This window comes from Anguilla anguilla, chromosome 6 (assembly GCF_013347855.1).
Source record: "Anguilla anguilla isolate fAngAng1 chromosome 6, fAngAng1.pri, whole genome shotgun sequence".
Lineage (NCBI taxonomy): Eukaryota > Metazoa > Chordata > Actinopteri > Anguilliformes > Anguillidae > Anguilla > Anguilla anguilla.
Genome location: NC_049206.1, coordinates 50,200,676 through 50,224,280, shown reverse-complemented (window position 1 = coordinate 50,224,280; position 23,605 = coordinate 50,200,676). Strand labels below are relative to the sequence as shown.

General features: G+C 49.5%; 1 protein-coding gene and 1 long non-coding RNA gene across 6 annotated transcripts in view; one reads left to right on the top strand and one right to left on the bottom strand.

Moving 5' to 3' along the window:
• Positions 1 to 18,676, bottom strand: part of tab2 (TGF-beta activated kinase 1 (MAP3K7) binding protein 2) — a 39,495-nt gene extending 20,819 nt beyond the window's left edge. For all 4 annotated transcript variants that reach the window (XM_035422939.1, XM_035422940.1, XM_035422941.1 and 1 more), the window contains exon 1: positions 18,311 to 18,676. The gene's annotated coding sequence lies outside the window, so the exon portion shown is untranslated. The remainder of the gene's footprint in view (positions 1 to 18,310) is intronic.
• Positions 18,676 to 19,295, top strand: LOC118230137. Of its 2 annotated transcripts, none has more exons than XR_004765797.1 (2): positions 18,676 to 18,806; positions 19,115 to 19,295. It is a non-coding gene; the product is annotated as an uncharacterized LOC118230137 (long non-coding RNA). The 2 variants fall into 2 exon arrangements; XR_004765796.1 differs by having other exon boundaries at positions 18,748 to 18,834.
• The last annotated feature ends 4,310 nt before the right edge of the window (positions 19,296 to 23,605 follow it).

Sequence of the window (23,605 nt, the reverse complement as noted above, 5' to 3'; positions counted from 1 at the left end):
CGTCATGGCCGGCGCATGATAAATCGTCTTTGCAGACTAAGGCTAAGCTGGTATATACAGCAGGTCATACCGCCACAGATGACCTCCAAGCTGAGGGGGAACACTGGTGTGGACATAATTCAAAGGTATTGGGCCATTTGCTCTCATTGCCTTTCACCCAACTCATACCACAGCGTACCACAGAACTTCAGGCAATTCAAACCAGGGGGAACACATTCAAACAAAGTGACAGCTGGACTTCCCTGCTCAGTCAGTGCTCAATGGTTGTTTGCCAATGACTGGCATACTTATTAGTATCACTGAACAGTATATAGGAAACGGTGAGAGGACTACACTCCTATACTATAATCTGTACATGTTATACAATTTTAGCATACTACACTATAGCATACTACAGACTACATACTAAAAATGCTACAGGCTGCACATTATAATCTGCACACAGGTAGTAGACATTACAGCCTCCATGTTATAATGTGCTACATGCTACACATACTGTACGTACTGCATATAATCAGCACCACGTACACTGCCAGTTTAAGGCATCTCCGGTTCTCACGGACACATTCTCTGATCTCCGAGCAGCCAATCGGCGGTCGACACTGCAATCTACACCTGCGGTCCATTTTCGTTCAGATTCCAGAGGAACGCAAAGCAACCGTCGTGTGTGCTCTCCCGGAAGCGCTGACCAGCTTTTTTTATGAATGGCGTAAAACTCAGGGCGTGAGAGCAGGGGGGGTGGGGTTTGGTGGGAGGGGTGGGGGGGTCAGAGAGCACCGGTGGACGGTTGTGCAACATTCGCCCACCTCTGAGGCGGTGTGGCTGTGAGCAGTCTCTACCCCTCCCCTTCCTGAGGACCCTCTCACCCCCAACTGCCCCCCCCGCCCAAACCCACCCACCCACCCCCTCCGCAAGCATTCTATAAGACCACAGCCCACGCTCAAAATAGAAACTTTAACAACAAGTAAAATGTTAAGCTAAACCACTAATCTCTCTATTTCACCCCTGCCAACGACTTTTAAATTCAAGAAGATGGGAAGGAAAGAATTTCATGGTAAAAAAAAAAAATTAATCTGTGAAAGATTTTTGAATCTGTGAAAATTCGTAACAGCAGGAATGGTCGGAAAGGAAACTGCACAGAACGGTGTTCCACGCTGCTCTACACGGGCCTCCCAAGCCGGCACATTCGATGAAAACTGAATCCCAAATTGAGACGCCCCCCCGTCAGGGTCCGATATGTTTGTCTCAACATAAAACAGCGTTGATGTTTTAGTTAGCGCTGCGGTTTGAATGAGTTTTGGACGCAGATTCGGATTCTTCAGTAAAAAGCATAGTTAAAAGCCACTTTGCAAACTAAACATTTTGACATCAAAGGCATCTTTGCAAGGCTCACAATGCGCAGGCCACCCAACCACTCTGTAACCTGAAATCTCTTCACCAGCGGGATTAGAGCAGTTCTTTTCGTTTTTTTTTCCCTGCCACCACCTCTTGACAATTGATTCCTTGACACTATGATTTGCGCTCAGTCTTTGTAGCAGACCCCCCAACACAGTTTCAAAACCCTCCAGGTGCACAGGAACAGCTGCGGTGGGAGACGTTTGCAGACTTCTTACTTTTTTTAAACTTCGATAACCAGTTGTGGAATTATCTAGTGCCCTTGCTGTGCCACCTGCACCTGTGCATGCAGCAATGCAGCTGTGCATGGAACGCTACAGCTATGCATGGAGTGCTGCAGCAGTGCATGCAGCAATGCAGCTGTGCATGGAACTCTGCAGCTATGCATGGAACACTGCAGCTTTGCATGCAGCTGCGTAACTGTGCATGGAGCGCTGCAGCTATGCATGTAGCGCTCCAGCTTAAGTGCACATTCTCCTCTCACATGGCCTCCTCTGAGTCAGTGGCAAACAATGCACCGCACTGCAGAGCGCATGCAATCCATCACAGACAGCAACTGGTCACCCACAAGAGCAACCTGAGAAACACCTACTGATCCAAGCCCAGCCTGCCCCTGCAGAACCAGGCATGACACAGCCACGGCTTCTATGGAAAAGCTGTGACAACAGACTTAAACTAGGCTTCAGTCTATATCAACTCGCTCAAAACAAAGCTAGTAGGGTGACTCGATCTTTTTCAGAACACGCAACAGTTCTGAGCACAGAGCACAGAAAGCCTGGCATGCTCAAACACATACAGAGGAACTACTCTAACTGCAAAGACTCATAATATCTATACAGAAGAGGGCTCACCTTCCCGGCTCAGGCACGACCTCACAACTGCAGCAATCTGCGAATGCCCACGTTAACCCCTTCAGTTCTGCGCCCAGCTCGTACTCAAGCGCGCAGGCGTACGCTACGCTACGCTACGGCGCCATGCGCGGGACAGCCGCGCCGTACGCCGCTGCTCCCGCCTCCATACGCTGTTATTTGTTATTTCCTCCGCAGCGGATCCTGTTGCACTTGGATGGGCTCTCCTGGCTGAAGCCTGTTTCTCATCATGAGAAAAGCCCTTTCCCATCGCGGCCAAGACCATTCATCAAGGCCGGAGTAATACTGAAGAAGACACTCAGAGTCCGACGAGCGGAGAGAGAGAGGGGAGGGGAGGGGAGGGGACAGGAAGGAGGCCGGGGCACACGTGACGGGGCTTCCGGACGGAGCGGGGGGGAGGGGGTGGGGGTTCCCCTTTCCTGTCATCCTCCCACCCCTCCTACCACAGCCCCCCAACCCCCCTTCCCCATCCCTGGCCCGCTCCCTTGGCTGGCTTTCAGCTGCTCCGAGCGACGGCCTCTTATCTGGATCTCATGGTGGGGGGGGGGGCATGGGGGGGGTCTGCGATGTTTGCCCGGGCGCTGCTAAAACAGCCGCTGCACTTCTGTTGTTTCCCCATGCCGCCGCTGCCCACCCCCCCCGTGTCGCCCCTCTGTAATCCGGAGCGCGGCGGCCGGGGGGGGGGGAGGGAGACCGCACAGAGAGACGGGGGGGTGGCGCGGGTCCCACCGACAGCACAGACGCGCCCGGGGCAGGGCGGGGTGGGGGGGGGGAGTTGGGCCTGGGAATGGGAACACACACTGCAGACGCAGACGCGTACCGCGGGTTCAAAGACCGTCGCGGGCCAAATGAAAGCGCCGCCCCGACGCGCGCGGCTTCTCCAGCGTTACCGCGAGGCCCTGCGCTGCTCGGGGGCGATTTACGACGGCGGCGCGGGCGAGCGCGTCTCCCAGTAACATGTGCGGCGCAGTCCCGCGCTCCAGGCAGCCCGGCCCCCAAAACCGCTTCGGCTCACGAAGCGTTCACACACAGGAAGGTGCGCCACGGATTTACTGGCGCCGTTCAAATGGATTTTCATGCCGTATGCTAATCAAAAAAAAAAAAGGAAAAGCATGCATATTCTTACTGCTCAGCTAGGGGGGGAAAAAAAGGGATCTATTTTTACACTGCCTGCACGCTGTAGAAAGATGAGGTTACCGCACCTTTGTTTTCAAACCCGCACTGCCGAGTCTGGGAATATAAAAACACGACGCAACCGCTCGTAGTTTAAAGAAAGTCCACGGCGAGCCAGAGGAAATGCGCTGAAAGCATGTGAAAGCGAATCCGATAGCTGTGAAACGTGTGGGTGGTTGAGGGGCGAGTGGGAGGGGGCTAAAAAAAAGGCTCAAACAGTTGGTTCTGAGAGATTTTCCGACAGGGGTTCGCGGAGCGCGCTCGGCCCCGCTGGCCCCGCGCCTGGCTACGGATTCCTGCGCTACGTGATTCACCGTTAGATTATTTGTTGGCTCCGGCCCCATGGAAACGACCCCCCACCCCCCCCACAACCCCCCCTCCAGGAACAAGCGCTTCCGGGTCCTGAGAGCGGAGCCGAATTTTCTCACCGGTTGCTAACGGCGCGGCCCGCGTCGGGATCCTGCAGACAGCGGGGGGGGGGTGGGGGGGAGCCAGACCGCGCGCTAGCCCCCCTTTCAGCTCAGAGTGGCAGGATGCAGGGCTAACGGCTCGCTTATCTTATCCGCCGGGTCGGGGCTCGGCGCGGCTCGCTGCGCGCTGTCAGGGGCCCGGGGGGCTGAGCGCAGGCTCCTCAGACCACATGACACCGCCGGGCCTTCGCACACACGCGCGAAGCCGCTTTTATTATTACATACGAGCGAATAGGTGGGATAAGGAAACGCCGATGGTGGAGATGATTTAAGCTGTTATCGTCTGCTAGCAAGAGCCAGGGGCTCGTTTCTTTGATAAATGCGTTCATGCCTGTAAGCTATAAAGCCTACAGCTTGTTTTTTTACCAATCCATTATATAATCCTAACCATTCCAAGTCACAACACCAATGGCACACAACACGTTCCTTTAAAAAAAATCTAATTCTAGTATTTGTTTGGTGTCCGAACATGCAAACGTTGTCAACTGATTTGTGAATCGGTTGTACACAAGCAAATAATTCATAATGCAATAACCGAAAATATTTGAACCGCTGGTGAGCCTTCATACCATTCGCTGCGTTTGTTATGTTATCATTACAGAGAGCTTGTTCAAGCTTCTTCCTGGGTGGGATCCAAGAGTTCTCCTTTTGGCAAGGCAGTGGAAAAACACCAGCGCTTCCTGGGGGCACGCTCGAGTCCCTGGGAAGAGTTCCTGGGCTGATTGAAAAGTGCTTATTATAAAGCGGCTTATTACAAATTCTGCAGCGAAGATAATCCCAGCTACGAGTATACAATGGCCGTGTGCAAACGGCGAGCAACTTTGGCCTGAGGACGGCGCAGACTGTCGGGGCTGCCGGTCGGTGCGACACAGCTCCGCGGCACGTTGCACCGTCCTTGGGACACCCCGCCTGGCTCAGAAGCCGCGAATGCCGGACATGCCTCCCGCGCCGACGGGAGTACCGCGGCCACACCTTCCGCAGGAAGTCCGACACCTCTCGGAGGCCCGGCGAGCCCACGCCCGCGGACTGAATTTCACTCGCGCGGAGCTTCGCGCATACCATACGCCAGGACCGCCCCAATCAGGCCCTCGAGGCCAGCAGCACTGCTGGTCTTATTTTCCACGATAGTCCCATTTAGTGTTAACGTCACCGATTGGCCAGAGGTACTACACGTCTGGCGTCCCGGATCTAAACCGGCTGCTGATTGGAGGGGGCTGGATGTAAATCACAGGCGCCGAGGGCCAGGTCTGAGCGTCCCTGTCGCGCGCCTGGCCAAGGAAGCGCTCTCAGCCAGCCGGACGGGACACTGAGGCCGCCAGCGACGGGACATCTGGCGGCCGCGCAGAGCGCACACGGACACGTCTTCAGCCTTCACCGCCAGACCAGGCTCTCTCACGCTCTCCAGGAAACCGCGCGGCGACTCCCCCCGTCCGTCCGGCTGGAACACGTCGTTCCTCGAGCTCAGGACCCCAGGAGCCCTTCGAGGGCACCCCGCGCGCTCCTGTTACCGCCAGAGAGCGTCCGGCGCACGGCAGGACCTCCGCGCTCCTCTCCGCTAAGGAGAAAACCCTCCGGCGGAAATGCCTTCGGCAGCTGCTAGGAGCATTACTCCCCACCGCCGCGCGAGCGGCCGGCCCCGAGAAGGCCCGCGCCGGCCAAGTCACGTGACCCCCGCGCCGGCGGGACGGCGTTGGCGGGGGCGACCGCTGCGTTCCGTCGGCCCGCGGCGGCGGCGCGCCTCAGAACCCCGCCGTCGGGAGTTAGGGGCGCACGGTCACGGCGGGTCCTGGACAGCGGGCCGACAGGCTTTTTTTGGGAGCGGCGCTGCGGCGGCTAGGCCCGCGCGCTATTCGCGACTCGGGTTAAAGAGCGCCGGCGGCCGGCGGCGCTGTGGAGGGGGGCCCCCCGGGCGGCGGCGGCGGCGGTGCCGGTCGAGGACAGGGAGGGACGCTGCCGGGGAGGCCCCCAGACGGGCACCGACAGGTGCGGCTGCAGACGGTGCCAGCGGCCGCCGGGCCTGATCCCCGCCGCGGACCGGAGCCAAACCGCACGGCCGGGGGGTCCGATGGCGGCGCGGTCCCGCGAGAGATCGTTACGAGAGGAAAGGAGAGCAATACGGCACAATTACTCAATCACACACCGCTCTGCCTCTGACACGCCTGCACTGGGTAGGAAGAGAGAGAGAGAGAGAGACAGACAGAGACAGAAGACACAGACAGTGAAAGAGAGAGCGAGCGAGAGAGAGAGAGAGAGAGAGAGAGAGACAGAGAGAGCGAGAGAGAGCGAGAGAGACAGACAGAGACAGAAGACACAGACAGTGAAAGAGAGAGAGACAGACAGAGACAGACAGAGACAGAAGACAAAGACAGTAGAAAGAGAGAGCGAGAGAGAGAGAGAGAGACAGAGAGGGCAGTGTGGCTAAGAGAAGGGGGGGGGGAGCGTGCAGCAGCTCGAGTCTGCTGTGCTGTGTGGTGCGTGTGTGTGTGTGCGCGCATGTGAGTGAGAGAGTGTGTATGTGGGGGGGCTGGCGGGGGTCTCTACATTTTGCTACCCTCCCCAAACCCACCCCCACCCCCACCCCCCTCCCCCTCAGCCCCTCTCCGTCCGCCAGCTTCAAAGTCAAGAAAAGTTTCCATGGATCAGTGACAAGGAAACCGACAAAACGACCAAAACAAAAGGAGTTCAGGGGTTGCTGGGAAAAAAAGAAAAAGAAAAAAAAAAGAAATCCAACTCGTCCAGCACCTCCTTGACTACGGAGAGCTCCAATCACCTTCACACTAGGCCACTGGTGAACTAATAAATAAAAAAAAGCAACAAAAAAAGTACTCGTTAAAACAAAAAACGTTTGCGAGCTGAAAACAAAAATATCGCTGTTGTGCAATCGTGCGACGGGGCAAAAAACAAAAGTGAGCGAGATCGAGCCCCCTCGCGTTAAAACAGGCTCCGAAGACGGCCTCTGAGACGCGAGAGCTGCAAAAACAAACGCAATTTTAATAAAGCGCTACTGCGGCAGGAATTTCGGAGAGATAGAACCACACAGCCGGTTCCCCCTTGGCAGGGCCGCTCCAAACCACAACAAACAAAAGCGTCTGCAGGAATCCGACCGCGGACCTCGCTGTCCACCACACCCAGACGATGTTTTTAGAAACAGAGGTCTAGGGAAGAGAGGGAAAAGAAAAAAAAAAAAAGAGAAAAAAAAATGAAAAGAAAAGACAGAGCGGCGTTTACCGTGCCGGTACCGCCGCAGGACGTGGGATCAGAGGCGCCCACCGGGGCACTTTGTGGGGCATTGGCATCGCAGGCGCGTATAACCGGAGAAGAGGGATGAAGGAAAAGCAACGGAGCGCGGGTGAAGCGACGAAGGACAGACCCGCGCGGAGAAACCCCCGGAGAAAGGACCGGAACGGGGCGGGAGGGCGTCCGCCAAGAAAGTCACAAGGAGCCTGTAAAGGAAGCCCGGACCAGGACGTTTTCAAAACGGGATAAGCGGCGGAGCGATAAGACGGCTACGCGCTCGGAAGTCCCTCGCGTCAATGAAGACGAGACCTCGAAACGTTTACGAGAAAGACGCCTGATCCATCAGCAGCAAACGTGTCGGTTATCCACAGCCGTCCTAAGACCTGCAACAATGCCCGCTCAACCCCTTATGCAACAATGTCGAGATAAAGCGCCAGCCTGCGTTAAGACGATAAGGTTCTCTCCCGTGTTATCTGGTCCCGAAAGTTTACAAACAAAGCCCTCGGCTGCGTACGGCGGCAGCCACCAGCAGAATCCCGAGGGGGGGGGGGAGCGCCGCCCGCATCACTTCTGGGCCCAGCTTCTTCTTTTTTTTTTTACATGTAGACTTTCCACCGCTCGGCGTTCGCATTCTTCCCGGAGGTTTGGAGAGGCGCCTGCGTCAATAGCGGCCCGAGACGAACATCAGCGAATCACGCGAGCGCTTTCCCCTCCTCGCTAACGGTAGCCCTTCTGAACGGGAGCGCGGGCGCGGAGCCCTGCGGCCCAGACCAGACCAGGCTCGCCGGCGGAGAGGAAACCTGCGCCATCGGCGGACGGGGGGGGGGGGGGGGGGGCTTTTCCGCGTTATCAGGTGCGCCGCTTCTCAAAACCTTTCACTGAGGAATCACTTAGACGTCTCCACTGCTTCCCCCTCCTACACCCCCCTACCCCCAGCACTACGTCCTATCTTTGGTCTCCCCTATCTGCACACTTCCCTGAAAGGCTTCTCAGGCCTCCTAGCCTCAGCATAAACAGCCGCATGCGACCGGTTTCCTCCGTCTTAACGCGACGCCGCGGTCTCGAGCGGCTCAGGCGTTCCCCTGGGCTTCCGCTGCAGTCGGCCCCCCGGAGCCGCGTGACCCGGCGCGGCTGCAGTGACGCGGGCCGGCCAGAGGGGTCGCCACCCGTGCGTCATCCGCAGGCGCGATCCGTCGCGTATCGCCGTGGCCCCCCAGGAAGCCGCGTGAGCCGCCGGCGCACCCCGTCCGCAGCCGTGTGCTGACAAAGAGAAAGTAACAGAGGTCTTCCAAAGATGACCTCAGCCGCCCTAGACTACGCTAGAGGAGGGATACGCAGACTTGGCTCACAAAGCCAGCAGCATGGCTGGTTTTCATTCTTGCCTCTAATCGGGGACTGATTTAGACCTGGGAAGCAACATGAGTGCACACAGCGGGCCAAGCAATTTGATTGATCAGGTACAACAGAAAAGCAGAAGGGCTAGATTTGATTATACCTACCCAGGAAAGCAGCAAATGCACCACGATCGCATAGCCTACACTCCCTTTTGAAGTGACATGCTGACCTACTTCAACAAACCACAGCGGGACAAAAATCAGCGACGCTACTTGCAGTTTCTCATGAACAGTTTCGCAGTGGTTTATCAGTGAGTCTCAAAGGAGGTGCTGTCACAGCGTTCAGGGCTAAAATGATCCATAACAAGCAGTTTCACTTGAAAGCCATCACAGATTTCGGACATTTGAGGTACAAGCCACATCAGCATTCACAGCAACACGACAAACGGTGTCGTGTCATTACCAATGTTCCCTAACATTTTATTTTAAAAAAACGGAACTGAAAAGGACCTCGTCTAACCTCACAAAAACGCAGGCTGCAGCTCTGCCAGACATTAAATGTGTCAACCATCAGTGGAAACCGAGCGGCCAAAACCGGACTTCACTTTTGAAGCTCACTTCCTGGTCTCGTTGACAGACGTAGCTCACTAGCACAAGTGCGGTTGGCACCAGGACAGGTGTTTCAGCCACGTGTTACAATGGAAGTCAATGGTAACAATACGGCCAAAATGTGAAGCCAATCATTTTTTTCCCCCACAAGAAATACAGTCGCAGTTGGTGTTTTTTCTTCATCTAATGTCTCTCCAAGTGCTGATCTGTTAAGTTATTGTGCTATTGGGACAAAATTGTCATATTTAGTGGACGAATCACTGCTGAGTCACTGTATCTCACATGCTTAGTGGACGACCGGGACTCAGCCGGACTTCATGCCCATATAAGGGCCCCCTGAGACCACACAGACTCAGGCTCCGATTTGTACAACATGGCGGCGCCAGAAATCTGCACTTTTTTTTCTCCCCCAAACGGTGTTCACCAAGCCCAAGGAAAGTCAATGGGTGACGTCACAGTGCACAGTGACTTTGTCCATATTTTTCCTACAGCCTATGGTGGAAACCAATCAGAAGTGAAGCTCACTGCTGTCGGTTAGCTCAATGTTATTGGTCCACAGCCTCTTCCTGGGTTACAGGTACCCTAGTCTCACGAGAAGCAGAATTTTCTGTCTTTTTTCAGTCAATTTAGCCTTCTTAAACATGGGTTCACTGTCATGGTTTGAAATATGCCATTTCGGGATGCAACAAGTATTTTTTCCCTAAAACTGCATTAATGTCTTTAAGGCCCTTTTCCGCCCTGCCACTTTTCCAAATATCCCTGCTTTAACACGACCGCCCTGGTTTTCATTAGTTTAGACCCAGCCGAGGCCCGTCTATATTCCGTAAATTGACGGTTTTGCTCCTATCCTATTTCACAGCAGAATCGCTACAGTGAGGGGAACTTGAAAAGCGCTTCATTAGGAAGAAAGGCAGCTCTTTAATTATTCAGCTCTGTCAAAATGCCGATTTGCCGCTTACATTACTGAAAAGGGGGCTATTTCGGTGAGCTGATTTCATCATATTTCATTTCAAGGAGTTTCAGCAGCGGGAAAGCATTCAGGAGACGAACGCGGTGATTGCTGGACGTAGGAGTGAAAGAGGCTCTGTGAAGTAGTGCACTGGTACCGCACGCCCCGAACACCGGCTCTGGGGTGTCCTGCACAAAATCTGCGCAGATCCCAAACACGGCCCTTAACTTTGCTGAAGTGTTGATGTGCATGATGGATACTTTCTGTCTGATCAGTCACCATCTACTGAAGCTGATCATTCAGAAAAATAAAACCGTGCTTTCTAACAGCTTTGCTTCTCCTAGTACTCTATAAATGACCTGTATTCAGCCGCAATACCGGCCTGTAGCCTTCGCAGACCAAAATGGCAAAAAATAAGTGAGGATGAGGTTGGTTATTATTTATGTAGGTAACCTGAGAAAACCAAACTGATGCTGAAAAAGGTGTTGTTGGTTTGATGGGGGGGGGGGGGGGGGTCATTAAATATCTCTTTCTTATTGAAAGTGACCTGGGACAGCCCCAGACTTCTGTCTTTCTGTAACTTTAACCTTCCTATTTAGAAAAACAATTTTTAAAAAAACAATGCTTTAGTATCAAGTGCTTCTACGCTCTACCGCATATCAATCAGGATATACCTGTTCAGGCTGGTCCTAATCATTTCTGAAAAATCTAACACACAAATATGCTTCACAGAAAAAAAGTATCAACTGCATTCTCAGGCAGGCAGTTGACATGGAGTGACTGACCAGTGGATTCACCTGTCCCAGGGCAAGGCAGATTTAAGTCAGCCAGGTTTCCCTGGGTTACCACTGATTTAGCACCTACCAATGACACACCAGTCCTCCTCAGGCTGGTTACTATAAGTGAGAGATGTATATGACTACTGACTGGCGCATGCTCTCCAGTAGTCAGCCCACTATGTGGTCTGTAGAGCGCAGAACAGTCACTGGCTTGTGGGCAAGTGCGTTAGAGGAGTGAATTCCCTACAGCCGTAGAACAGCAGTGATTTCAAAGGCACAAAAAAACTGCAAACACATTTTTCTGCGTGGTTGGGGGGGGGGGGTGTACATGCAAATTTAATTCAGGGTAAACCACTTTCCACTGGATTGGCTGTTGTACGAGTCTATGCAGCTACAAAGAATGCTTTCCTAAGCAAAACGTTTCAACATCCGACATGCAACTGTTGCGAAATAATTCAGACCACAGTATAGGTAAACACCAGTTTCACTTTCTTTCCAAGCGTTCTCCATGCTACAAGTATTATTACATTACATTAACTATTACGTGCGGAATGCTATGGATCACGGAGATTAGCTGCATAAGTAATCAAATGATTTCCAGTTGACTGGTACATCAGTGGATTTTTTCTACCATAAGACGAGGCACAGACTTCCTTACGAAGCCAGTAAAAATGAGCAGAAACATTTTCAATGGGATTTCACCCGTGCGCAGCGACCCGATTCTGACGCAAATGGCCACTACGAAAGAATCAATGGCACAAAGACGACATTAAAGAACATGCGTGTGCGTGTCAGCATGTGCGTGTGCGTGTCAGCGTGTGCGTGTCAGCGTGTGTGGGGAGAAATGCTCAGATGTAAGACTGTGGTAAAGACCATGTAAGATCAGGACGAGGAAGAGGAAGGGAGAGAGTGTGCCCACGCACAAGGACGCACCGGCTTGGCAGTCGGCCATTTACTGAGCCCGCAAACACATGAAGCCTCGTAAAATATCCTTCTCTTACGCAACACGCAACACACTCCACTGCGGCAACGGATCCCTAAATCAATAAGAGTATCAGGGTATAACAATAATGCAGCGCTCTAAAGTGCGTCAATGTAACTAAACAAACATTCGATAAAAGAGGTAATGATATGACTGATGTGTCCAACTTGCGCCTGATCATTCTGCGGCAAAATGAGGAAGAATGGGCATCTGTACCGACTGATAAAAACTTGATCACTGGAAATATACATTTTATTTGGATTTACTGTTTTGCAGATATTTTTGCCCAAATGTTCAGCATGCTAAAAATCGCAAATGCTGACCCAACTTCCTGAGTGACAAGCGCTGAACTCTGGAAATACTCCAGCCAAACATTATCCAGGCTTCACCGCTACATAACCACGGCCACATTCATGTGTACTTGGCCCAATCTGGAGGTCATGTGCATTTGTTTGCATTTCCATAGCTAGGCTTACCTCGAAGGGTAACTTTACCTCATGCTGCTCCTACATATGTCGCCACTAATAAAAAAGAATAATAAAAAGCCCCCCCCCCCCCCCCCCCCCACTGTTTTCGTTGCTGTACAGCAGCTCGAGTCAAATGTATTTAAGCAAGAAACAATGAAATTGCACAAATTTGGGTGTAGCCTGACAATAATGAGTTCCTCTAAGATTTCGCCATTTCTGGAAATGAAGTTTAGCGTGAGGGCGGTTTGTCACATCGCAGAGCAGCTCACGGAGCAGGAGGACAGCCCTACCAGGCGCCGCAGCTGACTGCAGCTGGTCCTTTTGTGTTTACAAGGGCGGGGAAAGTATCATCCACTGCAATGTAAGAATAAGAAAAATAGTCGTGGTGCGAAGGTTTGCTGCAGCGCTCCTCGAGCCCCGGGCCTCGTCTCCGCCCTCGTGCCGCGGTGCTGGAACGACCCTCCCCACTCGGTCGGGATCGCTAGCTGCTTCCTTCAAGCACTCTGAAAAACAGACCTTTCTTCCGACTGCAAAAAATAAGTCCCCCCCCCCCCCTTCCGCCCAAGTGCACTGAGTAGCACATTAGAAAACGAGCATGCAGAACCTGAGCCAAGGTAATCTGAAGCTGATGTAAATGTGACAGAAATCGCGGCTGCGTGGAGGCGCAGCCGAATCTCCGGGCTAGCGTAAACACGTTACAGGCGCCACTCGCTGCTGACCCACTTCACCAAACAGGTTGAGCAACTGAGCCTCGCGTTGTGCAATGATGCTTTTGGATGGCATCGGCAAACAAACAAAAAAAGAAAAGAAAAAAGAAGAAGGGAAAAAAAAAAAAAAAGGCTCCTTCAGCATACTCGGGACGTCCGGTGAGCCTCGGCCAAACCTAAGCGGGCGGAAGAGAATAACAGCCCGGGGGCTACGGCTGGAGTTGAGTTTACGACCCGCCGGCGTGGGGACAGGGGCGATCTGGAACTGGCCGGGGGGGGAGGGAGCGGAAGGGACGGGGTAGAAGCGCGGGACCGCGCGACGATGAATCCGAGTCGCCGGGAAGCCCGGCTGAAGCGGTCGAGCGGCCTCGGGCGGCGCGGCACCGCGAACCGGCTCCTCTGCCGCCGCCCCCTCGCCCCGGTCGCGCCCGCTCTGAAGCGCGCCCGTTGTCGCGGCCGACGGAAGCCCTTTTTTTTGTTTGTCCTCCGCTGCCAGCGGCGGATGATATACCGCCTCAGAACCGACGCTTGACAAATGTTGTGATTTCGCTTAGTCGGAGATAACTGGATTACGCTGCCTAACGCGGCGCGGATGTTGAGAGGAGCTAACGCTGATTTATGGGTCCGGCGAGCGGAGTTCGTAAAAAAAGAGAGAGAAATGAACGCAGTTAAAATCCCTTCACTTAATATGTCAACGTCTGCAATACAATTTCATTTTACTTCTTAAACAACTGTCATGCTCCGCAGTCTTCTGGCTCCAATATTCACCCCTTATCACGCATCGTGTGAACCGTTTACCGAAGCTTTCTAGAAATTGATGTACCTTTTTTAATATTACACAAAGCAGCACTGTTTTTGTTTACAAAGCTGTGGCAAATTTAAACGGTTGACAACAGTTCATAAGATGCAGCCTGCAAGCTCCGCTTTAGAGCAGTTGGTGGCAGGAATGCAAAGCCCTGTCTTGTTTTCCTAGGAAAGAAGCCCAGCTTTCTTCTGGCTCAAGATAAAGACAACATGCTTTTCGGCCTGTCATACAGCAGGTGTGCCTGGAGTGAGGAAATCATGGTTTCCCCCAAGTTAAATTGCATTTGCAAGAGCAAAATATTACATCCCCTTGGTTTTGTATTAGTATCTTAAAAATTGAAATGGACACAATCACTTAATCAAAGCACACAGAAACCACCTCAGGAAAAAACAAGCAGCAGTGCCTGAAACTAAGGTCGTTTTTTATCCACTTATATCCATTTATCCAACATTATAAATAAACAGTGAAATTTCACAACCATTTTTTTTTTTCAATGGAAAAATACAAGCGCTTCATGACGTGGCCAGAGCCGCAAACAAGATTCACAAACATTCAATTAAACTGTGACAAATATTTAAATATGGAAGTACGTGCTGTGCATGATGCTAGCTTCATCAGGGTTCCATTACATATTTTCCCCATCTGTCAACATACCAGCTTTCGCAGAAGAATGCAACAGTAGAACAACAGCCTTAGATTATGCCTTATATGCACCGCGTCGTCAAAAAGCAGTGTGCGGCCATGATCGTTTTAACAAGATTATGCTGTAAAACGGACAAAAATAACATCGTAACTAGGCGCTACTAATCTTGTATGTTTGTAGCAATTCACAAATACAAAGGTCTGAAAGGCTCGAAGTGAATTCTTCCAAATTATGGCGGCCTCAGCTTTTCCCTTGTTGTGCCGCAGTAATTTGACCCGTGACCTGGGAACCGAGAGCCAGTCACTCTGGTTGGGGGGGCGGGGGGGGGGGGGGGAGTTCTTCTAAGAGGGGGATGGGCTAGGACATAAAATCTTCTCCCTGAAACTGACAGAATACCTACCTGATGTTGGTTAACGGCCACTGTTTACAAAGACAAGGGCAGTGTCAGGGCTCCAAACTTTACATGCAGCATGAAAAAAAATGATGAGCTTCAGAACAAGATGAGACAAATACCACATAATTATTAGGTGAAAGGCAAAACCTAGCAGTTCCCGGCAGTGCGTTTCTGATACACGCACGCTCGTGATAAATGCACGTTCCAGCTGGGTAGTTTAAAACTGCACAAGACAAAATTGTGATGTTGACTGATATTTTAAATATGAATTTCATCCCTTTAAGTCCTTTAATTTAATATTTAATGCATCATCAATTAAAGAAAAAAAACGGAATGGGAGAAAGATATTGGGGAAAAAACAACCCATGAAAACAGACATAAATGTCAGGTGATCTAGTCTCCTCAGGTGGACTACAGCAGTTTCTGTATTTTTGACATAAAGAGGGCAGTTACAAGACCGCTTATGACGTCAAGTTTCACTAATTACGTTCTTCTCGATTCTCGATTTGAAAAGAATACCTGGTGGCTCTGCAAATGGAAAACCTGCAAACTGGTTTTTCCAGATGCCGTCTATTCCCGTCTTGGTAATAATTAACCATACCCATTTGGAAACACGCACCCACCACCTTAAACAACTCTTGTCAAAACAGAGGAGTAAAATAATCTGCGCAACATGATTAAGTATTTTTACATGCACCTTCACAGTTTCCCCAGTGTCAAACAACAGTCGCAATGCAAAAGAAACTAAAGTTCTTCTGCGCTACGCGGCCAATCAAAACACATTTTTTGCTGGTAATGTTACAGATCTGTAACATTTTGTAACCACAATGACTCCACTAATCAAAGGCTAAACAACAAGCCTGCCAGTTTAAGCTTGCAATAAAAATACAAAGTTTTCCCCCACATCAAAAAGCACCTCCACTTTATTGATATAGTATTTCAGACCTTCCCGGCCATGCAAACACATAAAATATCTGTTAAAGTCCATCTGATGCACTTTTCCACATGTGGCTGTAGACCTCTCTGCAAAACACTAATAACAAAACACAGAGGGTGTTCACAGACCCTTATTGGCCCTGATCAAGTGCTCAGTAAAGACATTGGGCCAATCAGCCCGTCCGAATGTGTGATTTGGCCCTGAATAGGCGCTAATCGGGGCATGCCAAGTACCCCCAAAGAGCGCTAAATCACAATGTCCTGACTGTGCATCCACATGTTTGCCCGTTTCCCAGCACATATGGTTTCGGTTAGGGGTCTGCACCTATAAACACGCAGCCTCGACAGCCCATTGGTCAGGATGTGCGATGTTGACTGCGAGTCAAGACAGGCAAAAGCTGCTAATGAATGATCCCTAACGTCCACTCCCACCCCCACCCCCCACGCCTCACTTCCTACAACTGTATGCACAGCCCACAGACCTGACTCGTCTTCGATGGCAATATTCATACTAGGAGATTAATCTCCGTGTGGTCACAGCAAAATATCACAACCACTTCATAGAAACTGTAAAAAGAGGGAATTTTGGCCATTTCAACTGTCCCTACGCCTCCTCAGTAATCCAAGAGATAAATGAACCACATTCTGTTTTTTTAATAAAGATAATGGAAATATTGTGTGTGGGGTGGGGAGCTCAGAAATTCACATGAAACAATGTGCAATAAAATCACTGTACACACCCAACAAGTTTTCCGGGGCAATCTTTTTTGATCCACTTGTTTTTGATAACACCAGTTAGTATTAAAATAAGCATAAAATCATTTTAAAAATCTGCCGCATTTGATGATATACGAGATGTTGCTGTTAAGCATAAAATGTGTATGGAAACGCATGGCACCAAAATGAATCAAATGACTCATGAAATAACACTGGTGAAAAAAACACTGTAAATTCCAACTAAGTTCACTGTTTACAACAGATTTCCAAGTTCATTCAACCAAAACATGACCAGCTGTATCACTGGGGGAAAAAACAAAATATGACAAGTTTTAAGTGATTACTGAGCAATCCACTGAACTGATGTGTTTGTCCAGAGTAAATTAAACAATTCAGGGAATCTGTAACTAGGTGAAGCCACAAAATAGCCTTTTAACTAACTTGCATTGCAAGCTAATTCTCAAATGCTTGCAAACAAATGCATGAACGTTCCATATATGCCCTTTTCAAGGGGTGGCATGTGGATTTCAGTAGGACACAAGTTATTTTGGTAAAACTGACAAGGTAATCTGACAGAAACCCCCATGAACATACGAGTACAATAACTTCCAAGAATTTCCCCCTTTGGTTCGTACAAGAGACGTAGGACAGCTGTCAATTTACAACATTGCTTGCGAGGGAATTGTTTATGACTACCCGCTATAAGAAACAGTCTACTCTGACTACATGCTTTCGGTGTTATGGTTCAACTATGTGCACGACTACGACGCATCCCAGTCTAAACTATAACTACAGCAACCTACAAACCTACTCAGCACAAACGTTTACAAGAGGGAGAGACGTGACGATTGCACAATAGCTAGCAAGCAAGAATCCAGCTAAATCAGGTAGCTACATTCATTTACAATGGCCAATGTAAAGCTGTCAGCGACCTCCTGCCCCAGTTCTCGTCGCAAACTTCGGGGCCTCCTCCACTAGCGAACTATATCACCAGCCCCATAACCTTCTGTTTATTTGGGGACAACGTGGACCGCAAGAAGTGAAAATGACAAAATAGTTAGCATAAGCCATCTAGCTAGTTAGCAAGCCGTTAGCTGGCTATCATTAACACGTTGCCTAATCCAGACAGCTAGAAAAATAGACTAAACACACAGACTAGCTAATCATAATGAGCAATGCTGTTCCATAGTCTAATGTTCACTGAGCGTCTAATTAGCGTCAATGCTTCTTTTACTTACGACCTGCTAAAGCCAGAAGTTATAACGTTAGTTATTCAACAATTGCAGCTAGCTACTCGGCGACTTCTAATCAGCTGGCTTCAAAAAACGTTAGCTATCCAGCTTGACAACGTTAGCTAACTAGTTAGCAATCCCAGTGGCTTCCCTAACTTTTGCACAAGTCCGAGGGGAAAAACACATAGAAACATTCAACTTACCGCCACATAAAGATAGCTAGATTAATGTCGACTCGGAACTTTTTTTATTTTTAAAAGTAGCTGGCAATTTATCAAACTGCTGTAAAATAATTTAAAGTTGAACCTTGCTAGACAGAATAAACGGAAAAGTTGCTAGCTAGCAAGAAACACCATATGAAACCATCAGACTGTTAAAAACTCCACACACCTGAGAACTTATGCTAACATATGCTAGCTAGCTTGCTACTTGGAAAGTTTTTCTTCGGTTTTCTGAAGGGGGGTGGGGGTGGAGGCGGACATATTATTAAAGTTTTATATACGATAAAAAGTATAGCTGAAAGTACCTTTACGCGGCAATTTAAAATCTTATAATTAGCTAACCCCACACCCCAACAGCTACTGTTGGGCCTGTCCCGAAACTTTCTCTTACCGTCTCCGCCGCCGCTCCCCGGGCCACCTTCAACACCCGAGACACCGCCACCGAATCTCCACAGGGCCGGGGTGATGACAGAAAGGCGGAGAGGAGGAACTTTGGAAAGGGGGATGAATAGCACCCTGGCCTGCTCTGTTTTGATGGCGTAGTGGGGGGATACTATGCCGCAGCCCCCCGCTGTTTCAGAGACTCCGGAATTCTTTTGACAGCTCTTCTTCTTTATCCCCCCTCTACTCCCCCCTATTTTCTCTTTTCCTTCCTAACTTCCAACAGATACGAATCAAAATACTGTCACACAATATGGCGGCTGCGCTAGCAAGCACCTATCGCGAGACTGCAAAAAAATTTAGACGAGGGGAAACTACTGGTAAGGAAGACGGGGAGGGAGGCGAATGGTTGGTTTCCTCGCTGGGTAACTGCGTTGAGAACAGGGTAGAAAATTTCCTCTGCTGTTCGAGTGGAAACTACCACTAGATACGTGGGAGGACAACAGGTGGGAGTATTTCTGGGACGCCAAGCAGGTCTGACTGAGTCCAAAGAAAACTGAAGCATGTCGGACTAGACAGTTTTGCTATACTAGTAGCTGCTCCACAATGCATGAGCAATGCAAGTACATAATCTATGTTGACAACGAATGCATGCAGAGGAAAAAATACAGTCATTATCCTGTCCTAATTATGAGAGTTCATTGTCTCCCGTATCTGTCGTGTCAAACTAGTAACTTTTATGACGACCATTGCTGTATTACTGCAATATAGGTATGAATGATAATCGTGAACGTGTTTTCGTTTTTTGATGTAGCCTGCCTACCTATTCATATCACTACTGAAGCCTACTAAACAGGAACCATTGGAATGACTGGAGAACAGGTCGGAATGTGGTTCAGTAAAGGAATATGAACTACTGAAAACATAGGGATGAACAAGGATCCTATGTAGTACAACGTGTATTACAAAATATGAATAAAATAATTGCAGATTGTTGATTGCCTGTTTCACAAATGACCAAACTACTATATACAGAAGCACACTGGCACTACGCAAGGCCCCCTTATGAGTTTGGAGATCATCCACGTACTTTGAGGGTCATCTTGTCTTGAAAAGAGTGAGAGGTCCAGTGCCGAGGGAGTGACTCACTGCTCTGGACAGAGTGTTTGAACGTTCGGAATGGAATTAAAGGTTGTGTGGATACTAACACACTGATAAACACATCCCCAGTCATGCTTTTTGTCTCGATTAAAGTAACACGTTTACATGTTTCATGTTGTTGCATGAGATACGTATATAATAAAATAAAGCTTGCTTGGAAAATATTTGTTCAGAATATTGCAGCCTAATAAACAACTGCATGTGAAAAATCACTTTCTTTATTACATCTGGCCTTATCTCACTGAGTGACACAAGCCTGCTCAACTGAAGCTCACATGGGATTGAAGTACCAGCCTCACTCCCTGTAGGACTCCAAGACTGAGGGAAAATATGAACCCCAGAATCTTAATCATAATTTAGTTGTTGTTTACTAAATCGCTGCAACTTTCAAAAGTAAATATCAAGTTTTTCATGACAGATATAGTCACAGATATAGGTGTACAATCCTGAGGAAGTTCATTCCACAGACAAAAAGAACAAACTTTCCAGTAATTTTTCATAACTTATTGCTAATGCCTGACTATTCTCATGCGATTACCTTTTTTTACCCTTAAAATTAATTTGCATTATCTCAAATAACTGGGCCTCATACATGTAGTGACATCTATGAAGTGAGGAAGGATATTCTTGTTAAAGCAGGAAGAATAAGTCATTTCAGGCCTCCATTTCAGGCTGTTTCAGGCAATCATACAATTTTGTCTCCCTGGCATGACACAACATATAACCGGCAGAACATATAACTGTCCACACGGCCTGACAGCCATGACAGTGGTCACACCCAGTCCATCACAGCAGTGCACTCAGTAGATTATAAACATGTGTGTCCAATGTGCAGGAGTAGGATGTGTGCTTCCATTTTCAGGTTGCATTGCAAAATATGCTTTTTTGTGTCATTTATCTGTTAAATTGGATGGTTGAAGTAGCCTGTGAGCACATCGTAAACAGGTGTCCTGCTCAAGAAATTTACGGCTAACTGATTTGGACCAAGACCGATGTGGACCGAGACTCTTTCTCTCCTGCATTAACCGACACTAAGTGACAAAACAGATGCTTGTGGGAGTTTTCTCGTGAAGTGACAGCGCATTTGCTCAGAGGACAGAGGGGAAACACAAGGCGTCTCGTGTCTGCGTAACACAGTGACTCACGCACACTCAGACCCCGCCTATTCCGCAAACACTGAGACCTCTTTGACTGACCGAGGAGCACTGTCATGTCAAATCCCCGGCATTAAAATGGAAATAGTCGATATTTTCCATGTAGAGATAGCCTAGCACAGTTTTTGTTGTGTGTTCACAAAATGTGCATTTTGTAAGTCCCCATGATAGAGCATGCAAGTTTGGGGGCATGACAAAAAAATAAATATCCAAAGGCAAATGTGGGGGGGGGGGGGGTTGTAAACCTCCACCCCTGGCGCCCTGAAAGATTGGTCTCCCACACTGCTGAGGTGTCAGGTCCGGGTGAAATGTGTGTTTGCGTGTGTGTGTGTGGGTGCGATGGGGTGTCAGACTGTGACTCACTCCCAGATTTGTAGTAACAGCACATAACATTCTGTGTCTCTCTATCAACAGTTGTTTTACAAAAGCCCTACTGATAGTACACAATATGCCCACAGTCCTTGGTATCATCAGACGGTTGAAAGATAAGTGTACAGGGTGAGACACACGAAAATTGTTGCTATGACCATGCAAGAATTCACAAATACTGACACCTTATTTGCTTATGGAGCTCATTGATCATAGATACAATACTCCCTTCTGACTGCCTTCACAGGAGTTGAGGCTTTCCTTCCTTGTGTCTGGTATGAAGAAAAACCTTTTTCTCACGGTCTGGAGGTATCGCGTGTCAGACCTGAGACTTTAATTTGCAATGCCTTCGGGTCACGCGTCATCATTCAGTTTTGTGCAAGCCCCTCAGAATAGGTATTGCTGAGTCGCGACAATAAGGATGAGACGGTGCAGGGCGATGTGTGCAGGGGTTGGGCATGGGGGCAGGAATGCAGCCCCGGGCCTGAGCGATTAGCAAAAATGAGGGACTGCAGGACTGGCCATGCCAGTCACACTGAAAACTCATACTCTGGAGTGCACTACGAGTCTCACATAAACTGTAGCAGAAACAAAATACACGGCACCATTGATTTACATATCATTGTTTTTTGGATACGGAGGTGTTTTATCCATCACAATTACAACCACAGACCAAACACTGATGTAAAATTAATTTTTTTCTCCCCAAATTTAGCCAGTTGAGTCACTGTAGTACAGCTGAAGCATGCATTTTCCTACGATGAGCCACCCATGAGCTAGCAACTATTTTCCACTCCACAGACCTCTGAGTACAACAGAAGAGTTAAGGACAAGCAGAGGAGAGGTGTATCTATTACGGATGACAACTAGTTGCCTGTGGGTGCCAAGAATATCATTGGGAGACACCAATGCAGTGTTCACCCCAGGAACTCTGGCTAACTTACCCCCACCTTACACCTGTTAGAGCAATGCAAACGGTCCTAAATCTTGGCCATAGATAACATAGACAAGCCTTGAATCCGTAATATCACAGTTCAGGTTTTGCCAAAACAAATGGCTTCTTATTTGGGACATTCAGTTTCCTTGTTCATTAGTATCAGTCCTAGTACAACAGACAATGAAACTTCCATGAAGGTTCCAGTCAAACTTGATTTGATGTTGGGTAAAGGTTTTCCGTGTCTCAGCTATTCATTGTATTCATTCAGCCAGTTCATATGAAGGGTTTGTGTGAATCAAATATGCAGGAGAGAGAGAGAGAGAAGTTTTACAATGCCAGGACTCGAATCACGAGCAGAAAAAGCTGGCAACAAGCATTCGAATAGCCGCTAGGCTAGCGACCAAGTGCCGCAGATTTACTCGGGTTTCACACTGGGCCCCAGTATTCACATTCTGCGTGTAGCGATGAGCGCTCTATTTCTGTGGGTACGTGTGAAAGCACTCCGAGCTTCAGACCTCTGTCGGCGAGCCTCGGTCAGCCTGACCTTCCGAGGAGGGGGCCTGCATTCTTTGCCGACCCGGGGCAGCGGTGATGGAAGACAGGGCTGGCTCCCGCATCTCAGCGGCCTGGGAGGAGGCCACAGGCAGCACGCTCATTCCAGGATGCTCCACGCTGGGCTTAAGACACCTTGCCTGACCCACCAAGCCACGGAGGCAGAAGTTAAAGAGTCTTGCCACGACCTTGGCCCATGGCTCAATCCACGGGACAAGCTTTCGACGGACTCGTCCCCCCCGGCTGATGTACGTGCGCGGGTGTCTTATCGTAAGAGCGCTAGAGTTCCAGCAATGCCCCGTGTCCTCCCGGTGACCCTGATAACACAGGTGGGGGCCGTGGCAGCACCAGAGGGAAGGCCTCTCGTAGGGTCGTCGAACAAGGGGTGTGGGGGGTGTGGAATGCGCCCCCACTCCCCCCTCCCCCTCTCTGTTGCAAGAGGAGGCTTTTTTATGGGCCCCTCCACACCGTCTGACCACCCGGGCCTCGGTGGTGCGGGCAGTGTGGACAGTAACGGGGAGGGGGGGGGGGCGCTCACCCGGGGGAGGGGCATCTCGAGACAGCGTGGATATGTGCTCACATGTGTGTTAATGCATTCTGCGGCAATGCCTCCAGCTCATAAATTTCTCTAAGTGACGGGAGTAATAAGTTAGGGGCTGTCGGGTTCACTCGGTGCGTTCTCCACGGACGCCTTGGCTGATGTCAGCGCTTGGCTTAGCGGTTCTCGTTTGGTTTCTCAACGTCTTTTGCAGCTATTTATCACACCTATAAAGTGCTCTTGAATGTGGCACTCGTTTGATGCATCAGGCAAAATTACACTGATATAAAGGCAGTTCAGTCTGTAGCATGTGGTTGGAACCTCTAGGAAGCATAACACAGATGAGAATGTATTTTTTATTTTGGGAATTTCAACCAAATTTCCCTTAAATCGGGTATGAATCTTCAAAGCCTTCACTCCAAATAAACACCCATTGAGGAATAGGTAAAATGATTGTTATAGTATGCCTGGGTGATAATTGGCATGTTATTTTTAAGGAGGGTAAATGGCTAGGGGAGATTGCGCCGCTTGTTGTGCTGCAGCATAAAGATCAAACAGTGACATCTAGGGGTAGGACCATGGATCTTCATTTAT